Source organism: Dreissena polymorpha, chromosome 6 (assembly GCF_020536995.1).
Source record: "Dreissena polymorpha isolate Duluth1 chromosome 6, UMN_Dpol_1.0, whole genome shotgun sequence".
NCBI lineage: Eukaryota > Metazoa > Mollusca > Bivalvia > Myida > Dreissenidae > Dreissena > Dreissena polymorpha.
The window spans coordinates 10,581,920-10,591,101 of record NC_068360.1 but is presented as its reverse complement, the minus strand read 5'-3'; the positions used below and the strand labels follow the sequence as shown (position 1 = coordinate 10,591,101).

Here is a 9,182-nt window from a genome sequence, read left to right as displayed (position 1 = left end):
AACCTCTAGGGCATCGTTTGACACCTGACTCATTTAATTTACAGAAAATCTTTCCTTTTAAGTGAAGAAACTTCGCCGACGGAATCAATATACATTGAAACGGAAATTACCTGATCGAATGCATTGCTTTATGCATCTTTAATCAATCGAGCTAGGTGCTCGTTGTTACAAAAAACATTTATTTGGTTGTATAGACGTTAGTTTAACACAAGTTTGCAACTACTGTAGTTATTTACATAAGGAAGGTAACGTTAAAATGTAAGTGTGCTTATCTTTATTCACGTACAATAACATATTAAGTTAAAGTTGTAACGATGTATTACATAACGTCATTAATTAGTTTATAAAACATGTTCGAAAAACTGATTGGATTGTATGCTTAATGTAAAGAACTCCATTGAAGAGAAGTAGACATGACCAAAAAATAATTATAGTATGGTCTATTAGTATAGATATTATAAATCTGATATATTATTGCAGAAACCAGTGAATTGGAAGGAACACTTGCAATGGATTGGGGCTGGAATGAGAGAAAAATCGAAGAGATTACATCACATTTACAAGATGGCAGATTGGTTGAACTAAGCAAATCCTTTCTCATGAAGATAAAAAACTGTTCCGACCTAACGAACATGGGTGGTGGTTTCGGTAAAATATATATTTGTAAAGCATATATATTTGTATATATATTTATAGATATCTTTCAATATGATATTTGTTTTATATAAAACAACATTCACGATACTTGAATAATTATTGCATATTATATTACATTATTATACTACTAGTATACTCTTGTTTTATATTTGATAAATGGTTACAATAGTTTACTGTATATTCTTTTTTAAAATACCCTTGTACATTTTGCAAATCATTATTGTTTCGTTAAAGCTCGCGTTCTTATTCCTGGATTCAAACACAAACTTGTCTTTAAGGCAATTGGAGGTGATGATGAGAACTCAAAATCTCAGACGCAACTTTTAGGTTCCGTTAAAAATGTGAGTATATGTTGTATGTGTCATGTGTGTTATTTGCCTTATCAGAAACGAGAAAAGCATGCTTAAACGCATATCTTAATATATTATGAATACTTATTGCTTGTTCTTTGATTTAAACAAATGGGTCGCGTCGTGAAAAAACCGGCCTTAATGACAAAACATTTCATTTTCAGTATTTAATCAAATTTAATAGTATATTTTATGTGTAGAATATTGGTGCAAACAGATTAGAAATCGGAAAAAAGATGCCAAAGATATACACAATGGCGTAACGTCACTCAAGTTCTCCATTTCTTTGTGGACGTCAACATCATTTTAGACGCGCTCAGAAGCGCACCAACGTTAAATCAATATGGTACAGTCCGTTACAAATAAATAAACGTCGTATGCAATCATTACGTCTTTAAACGTGTTTTAATAAATAGTAAATTTAAAAAAATTAAAGGAACAATAATTCAATAATCGTTGCCTAGCAATGGTCGAACAGCATGGATAGGAAGATAAACATGGACAACATTACAATGAAACACACAGGTTGTTATCATACACCGCTGTTGAACATAGTGTATGTCAAATACATTTTTCTGAAGTTAATCTTTTTGTGGCTCAGGACACAAACAGTCCTGAAACGCAGGACGAACGAAGGGTCGAACAGTTTCAGACATCAACCCGTGGAGAGGCGATACGTATATGTGGCACGCAGCTTGACCAAATGGACTTGAAAGCAGTGAGTTTGACAATCTTTATGTCGGACGCAGCATTCTGCTGATAATCCTGATACAGGTCGAGTTTTGTTGTGCTCGCCGGCAGGTATGTTGGTGGAATATTATCCCGTCCTCGTGGTGCGGCTGGCAAAGGAATTCCCTCTCGCTCTGCACAATTCAGAAGGTACGCCACAACACGTTGAACGTCGTCGAAGCATAATGCGTGCTTAGGACGTCTGCCCATGTTTCCGTGATTTCTTGGCACAACTCCATGCTCTAACATGTGCGGCATTATACCTTTCAGTGCACTTCGTCCGATATCATAGCACACATGAAATGTTCTTCGACACACTACTTTGCCACTGAACTTAAATGTGTATCTATTACGCTGCCTTTTCATTCCTCTTTTGATGACATCAGAACTTCTATAGTCCTGTAATATGCCCATCAGGTAAAGGTCTTTTGCATTTTTCTCCATTTCTCTGACGTTCAGAATGTGTTCGAACACCTTTTCAGCACTAAGTGCTTTATCGCATTCACGGTTGCAACCACACCCTTCAAAGCAGAATTTCTGTATTTTCGAAAATTCTGCACCGTTACCAGGTGCAAATTCCTCCGTTTCATCAACATCAGCACTCTCTTCATCTTCTTCAACAACGCTTTCTTGATGAGAAAGGTAATCGCGAACGCGCCCTTGCACTATAACATTGATGTCATGAGGACCATCGTCTGTATCGATCTCATCATTTCCGATCGGCGAACCAGAGAGTTCTTGCGAAGCATATATTGTCGATACGGGTGTTTTTCCAAAATGCTGCGAGAGAGCACTCTTCAACTCCTGTATTAAAATGAAATATTAATTACAGTTTGATTTATAGTGCGTACATAATAGCTAACTTTAAATGGACATCGCACGGTATTAAGTCACTTACAAAATCATTTAAACAATAATCATTTAAATGTTGAACTTTGCTTATAGGTGATTTTGAAGCGCTTAAATTTTTATTAAATCGCATCAAATCTAAGTAAGGTAACGTGATTAAAATTCAATATAATTGAAGTAATAAATTATTTGCATGTAACTTTCTGCAACTGACAAATAACACGAGTTAATAAACACATTCTAGAGACGGGAATTAATTTACTATCAATAAATTTCATAGCGCTTCAACGCATCCATTACACCACAGGCACAACTGTCGATACAGTAAGAAAATAAGGGTGATATACAAACAATAATTATTAAATGACAACAAAGAAGCGACCATTTTAAATGCCAAAACTCGTATGCTCATATTTTCTTCATAACAACGAACACAACCATTCGTTGCTCGTTTAAGCAATGCTAGTATTTATTTAACTATCTATCTTAAATACATGCACTCTAATGATAATCTTATTTTCTCATAACAATTAACGTACACAACCATTCGCTACTCGTTTAAGCAATGTCTATTTTATTTAACTATTTATCATACAATTTATTTTACTATCTAGCATAGATACAGGCTTGCAAACTATAAATTTACTGAAACTCATTTCATGCAAAGTTTACTAGATTTCTAAACGCTATTGAGCAAAACTGCAACATTTTGTTTTACTTTCACTTCAGACGATTCATGTTATTAAACCAATAGAAATTTACATATTTCAAACAAAAACGTTCAAAACACTACAATCATGAACAACCAAATACTTACCTCTATTTCATCATCCATCATGTTATTCCGAAAATTGCAACAATGACGCAAATGAATATTTTTACACCAAACACTAAAAGTAAATTTTTTCCCGGGTAAAATAATGACGTCGGTTAAAGCGGGTTTTCCCAATAAAGTCATCAATGTCATCAATGTCATTAAGGCAGGTTTTGTCGCGTCGCGGTCCAAATGTATTTACATCAGCGCTGTTTTAGGAGAAGCTGGCATCACGCGTGAAACATTTTGCTTTCGTTCCACTGCTGTCATACCACGATGATCTTTCGTTAGGGTAAGATTATGCAATAGAAACGGAAAAGCTTTGTTCAAATATAAGAACTACACTCAATCGCACTTCTAACGCAACACTTAGAATTGTTTATAATGTCTTATTCATTTTTTATCTGATGTTGTTGAAAAATATTCACACATTTACATCTTTGAATATTTTTTTTCGAATAAGAACGAGCATTACAATTCTCAAACACAAAGTAACATAAATACACGATGTAAAAGGAATCATTGTTGTTCAGATTCTTTAAGCATTTAATCACATTGTTAATGCAGGCTAATTTTGGTCTTTTTCATGCACTCAATCTTTTGTGTAAAAAATTCAAAACATATTTTGTTTTTCTTAGAAAAGATTGATCTTAGGAAAAAAGACAATTGAATTATTTACGAACGAAAATTAAACATGTAATTTTTTCATGTACACTTCGAAATTATGCGCGCACGTTCATAAGTGTTACAGATGAATTATTTGATTTCAATTCAATATAGGATATTATGAAATAGCATCATATATATATTGTAGCAATTATATTGCGTCGTTTAATTTGCGATACTTATACTACTATAACTTCTACTGCTACCGCTACTGCTACTGCTACTGCTACTACTACTACTACTACTTCTACTACTACTACTACTTCTACTACTACTACTTCTACTACTACGACTACTACTACTACAACTTCTACTACTACAACTACTACTACTACTACTACTACTACTACTACTACTACTACTACTACTACTACTACTACTACTACTACTACTACTACTACTACTACTTCTACTACTACTACCACTACCACTACTACTACTACTAGTACTACTACTACTTCTACTACTACTACTACTACTACTACTACTACTACTACTACTACTACTACTACTACCACTACTACTACTACTACTTCTACTACTACTACTACTACTACTACTACAACTACTTCTACTACTACTTCTACTTCTACTACTGTTGGGACTTGGGGGCGACTATAATTTACTAACGAGTATGCGCCGATTTCAAAACTTTTATTGATCGACGTACCGATTCTCTGAAACAACAGAGATTAAATAATAAATACATGCAAACACAGTTAAATCATACATAAGGATATAAAAAATTAAAGAGGTAACATAGATCTACATGTATACAAAACATTTAAATCCAGTTCACAAACTATAAAAAATACCGATACTGACTTGAATAATAACTTATTATTTCAAACAAACAAGTTTATCTTTTCATTTTGATACAAATAAATATTATTTACCGATACTGTTGTCTGAAAATCCTTATTAAACATTCAAGTTCCAATTCATTTTCCTGTCCGTGAACGGTTTTCACAACAATAAAAATGGCGTCATAATAACGTCAACTTCGTATAAAAAAGGGCGCGTCAGGTAATTACATACACTGACGCCATTGACATTATTTAAGAAATGTATACGTTTCTTACATTCCCCACCATCATACAAGAACATAAACACACCAGTATGATACAAAACCATTACAGCGACAACTAGTTTAAATTAATGAATTGCAAATATCTAAAGAATTTCATTAAATCATCAGCACTCACTTACTATAATTCAAATGGACGGAACTCATCAGAGTACAAAGTAAATCATCGCAAGAAACACCATGCTATTGCATTTACAAGTAAATCATATCAAATAGTCATTATTGTGAATCCCTTCCTTAATTGTAGATTAACTAGATTGAACATTCAAGCAAGCACAATTGTGTAATAGGTTTAACTAATTCGAAAGTACGAGTTTGTACCATACAGCTACGGACAAGTCAATCCCGACCCTCCAATACACTGACCACCCTTCTCAAAGCCCACTGGCCCCTTGGGACGTTTTCTTCAGCGATTAGGACAACATCTCCGGACCGAAGGTTGGAGGTCTGCCGTTGCCACTCTTGCCTTGCTTGCAACATAGGCAAGTACTCATATAGCCATATTTTCCAAAACACGTTAGCCAAGTACTGCACCTGTTTCCACCAACGTTGTGCGTAGACATCCTGTTTACGGAACACACCCTGTGGAATACTTGTGTTGGTCTTCATCAAAAGTAGCATACTTGGCGTTAACGCCGGTGGATTCCGGGGGTCATCGCTGACTGGAGTGATCGGACGATCGTTGAGAATTTTCTCAACTTCGGTCATGAATGTTTGTAGCTGTTCTTCCGTGAGCAGTTGTTCTTGTGCGTTGGCTTTGAGATGGAAACGAGTTGAACGTATCAGTCGTTCCCATGCTCCTCCCATATGGCTCGCGTATTGAGGGTTGAAGTGCCATTCAATCTCCCGCTGAAGCATATGGCTTTCCATTTTCAACTGGTTCCGTTCTCTCATGGATTTTTGTAGCTCTCGTTGATCTCCGATTACATTTGTACCGTTGTCGCTAAAAACTTTATCTGGGGTTCATCTTCTTCTGATGACCCTTTGAAAGACGGAAATGAATGAGTTAATGGCATACGAATGTACCACTTCTAGGTGTACGGCTCTTGATGAAAGACAGGTAAATATGCACCCGTACCTCTTTAGCACTGAACAGCTAGCCTTGACATTCTGTTGGCCGAAAAAATCTACACCGGCATTAGTAAACGGGAGCTTTTCTGGTGTTGTCCCTTCACTGAGAAGTGACGCCATCTTCTGGTGGCCCAATTTTCCTCTGTACCGCCTACAAACGAAACGCTTTCCAATTGTTTTCTTTACCGTACTCGGTCCGTGGATGATCCAATACTTCTCGCGCACTTCTTCACAAGCGTCCATCGACCTTGATTAACCCATCATGGTAGACTGGATTAAGTCTCACAAAGCTACTCCCCTTTTTCACGGGCTTTAAAGTAGACAGTTGTGTTAGTTCCTCGTTTTAATGCCTCCTTTGAACATTCAGCAAAATTTACTTTTCAGAATTATGTATATCCTCCAGCGTGAGTTTTTGGGCGTCCATTGTGGGAGTTTTATTCAAATACTTTCGTACACAGAATTCTTTAAATTTAAGCAGCAATGCTACGCCGCGAGAAAGTTTATTCCGGGATGAGTACTGGCACAGGAGCAAATCTACAGTCCTTGTAGTTGTGACCAGCACCGTTGTATCTTTCTTAATCTCCGCGTCGTCTTCCGGAAGTGGCGAAATATTGGACGATTCTTGCCACAGGCTTTAGTCAAGTGACAGGAAGTCTGGTCCGTTTAACCAAATCTTCATGCTTACTCTGTCACTAGCATCAATACCTCTGGATGCAATGTCTGCTGGATTAGATTTGGTGTTCACGTGACGCCATTGTTCTGGTTGTGTGACGGCATGGATGGCGGCAACCTTATTGCCCACGAACGTCTTGAATCTTTTTGTTTGGTTTTTTATGTACCCAAGTACTATCATAGAGTCAGTCCAGAATGTAGCACTGTCTATATTTATGCTCAGCTATTCGGATAATTTCTCGTACAGACGACATGCGACCACGGCGCCGGACAACTCTAACCTCGGTATGTACACTTGTTTAATGGGTGCCAGTCTGGACTTCCCGACAACTAACAAACACGAAATATTTCCAGCATCGTCTGTCAACCGTAGATGCGTACGCACCAATATCCTGCATGTGACCCATCGCTGAAGATATGAAGCTGCGCATTAACAATATTTCCACTTCTGTGTGTCTTGTAGCAGAGTCGGACGGAAACATTCTCAATATCTGACAGCGGAGACAGCCATGCTTTCCACTTCAACTCTTGCTGACGTGGTATTGGTTCGTCCCATCCCATCTTGTCTCTACATAGGGTTTGTATGATGGCTTTTGCACGAAGTGTCACTGGGGCGATCAGTCCAAGCAGATCAAACATCGCACTGACTACAGAAATAATACCTCGTCTTGCCATGGACTTATCGTCAAACTCGACCCTAAACTTAATTTCATCGGTGCTGACATCCCAAGTAACACCAAGAGCGCGATCACATGGTAAGTTGTCGTCTGGATTTAAATTTTTAATTGAAGGCGCGCGCTCTTCTGCGGGCACCGTCTCTATCACCTTTCTGCTGTTGCTCATCCATTTCGTCAGTCGGAACCCACCACATTGCAACATACTTTGTAGATCTGTCGATATCTTAACCGCTTGTTCTTAAGTTGCCAATGACATCAAGCAATCGTTAACATAGAAATCTCGATCCACCACAGTTGCTATTTCTTCTTCTTATAAGTGGACGAAACCTTTAACTGTGCGTTTCAATGCATATGCTGCACAACTTGGTGAAGATGTAGCTCCAAAAATATGAACCTTCATTTCGTAGCATTTAGGTGATCGAGATAAGTCCCCATTAGGCCACCATTGAAACCTGAGAGCATCTCTGTCTTCATTTCGATCCCTAACTTGATGAAACATAGCTTCAACGTCCGCTGCTATGACCACATGGTCTTGACGGAAACGCATCAACACAACGATAAGGCTGTTCATATAGTCCAATCCTTTAAAGAGTTGACTGTTCAGCGACACATTTTGATATTTTGCGGCGCAGTCAAACACAACGCGCACCTTGCCAGGCTTGTTCACGTTCGTTACATAGTGGTGAGGTAAATACCAAATCTTGGTCGACTGTGAGGTATCCAGCTGTACTTCCTCAGCATACCCTTTCTCTATGAAGTCTTCGACCGATGAAGTGTACATCCGTTGAAGATTTATTCACCACGTACAAGCTTCCGCGCCAACTGGGACAATCGCGCATGCGCCAGCGGAAGATTGTTCGGGAGATATGTGTCATTCGACCGACATGGAAGAGCAAATTAATAACGTCCGTCCTCTTTTGTAATTGTCGACTCCATAATGGTCAAGGCAAGGCGATCTCACACGGACATGGTTTCTTTGTGCTCACTTGACTTGTCATTAATGTCGGTAGTCCACATACGCTCCAGTTGCTGCTGTAGAATTACGTCGCTCTATTGAAAGTTGACATTTACAGAACTCGGAGACGCGTCACGGGTCACTAGTCCTCTTGTTGCCCACCCAAGGCGAGAACGAATGGCATACGGCTGATTAATGCCACCGGAGCACACTTCAATCGGAATATGGGCTTCCGGTGTGTCTGTCACGATCAGCAATCGTACTTCACTGCTGTTTACCGGCACATATGCCGTGTAAGTATCGGAAACGTCGGATGTCCACGTTTTCAGCAGCCTTCCTCGTAGAAATGGGCAAAGTATTCACAGACCAAACTATCCTTAAGCCAACAGGAGAACCACCGGTGAGCGGACTGACCTCTAAATCCACCTCGTGTCCATGTTGTAGAATGTCCGTGGCACTTGCTGTTGACATGGTGAATGTTATCTTCCTGCTCTCCACGTTGAGTTGACGTAACAGCCGTTCATCACAAAGAGTCTTGTCGGCGCCGTCATCAATCAAGGCATAGATCCGACAAGCGTAACCGTTGGATGCTCTTACAACTACAGGAATTATCCCTAGACAATTCTTGATAACAGACCCTCTTGCAGAAGCACAT

At 38.5% G+C, this 9,182-nt stretch overlaps 1 long non-coding RNA gene across 1 annotated transcript; it reads left to right on the top strand.

Moving 5' to 3' along the window:
• The first annotated feature begins 526 nt into the window (after positions 1–526).
• On the top strand, positions 527–3,721 carry LOC127836690 (uncharacterized). The gene is made up of 3 exons (XR_008028873.1): positions 527–663; positions 892–998; positions 3,618–3,721. It is a non-coding gene; the product is annotated as an uncharacterized LOC127836690 (long non-coding RNA).
• The last annotated feature ends 5,461 nt before the right edge of the window (positions 3,722–9,182 follow it).